Genomic DNA, 530 nt, shown 5'->3' on the forward strand with positions numbered 1-530 from the left:
TTTTCGCATTGTCTCTCTAAGTCAAAATAAGATTTTTGTGTGATTCCAGACTTTAAAGCTAATTTAAGTGAAAACAAACCCTAAAATCCAGACCTAAACCTGCCAAAATCCAAGGTAATAACTAATACCATAACACAAATGTTATTGATTTATTGTCAGCATGTCCCAGTGACCTGATCAGTCTACGTACCTCTCCACCTGCATCCATAAACACACCTGTAAACATGAAATCTTAACATGATTAATGTCAGTAGCTGGACTTCATTGGTTTGGGCTGCAGGCTGTTTATCCTGCATGTATCCAATGATGACTGTTGAAGCAGGAACTGCACACACGACAGATGCACATACAAACACAAATCCATTCAAAGTCCAGGAAAATGCTGGTAAAATTACAGTAGACATGAAACCTAAATTTAAATGTGACAGCTTCCTCAAAAGAGCCTAAAAAAGAAGGTGATACGTTTGGGCGGTAGAAGATCCAGAAGGAGGGACTCAAACAAATCCAGAGCTCTCAAAGACATTTTTAAT

Source organism: Oryzias melastigma, linkage group LG2 (genome assembly GCF_002922805.2).
Source record: "Oryzias melastigma strain HK-1 linkage group LG2, ASM292280v2, whole genome shotgun sequence".
In the NCBI taxonomy this organism is placed as follows: domain Eukaryota; kingdom Metazoa; phylum Chordata; class Actinopteri; order Beloniformes; family Adrianichthyidae; genus Oryzias; species Oryzias melastigma.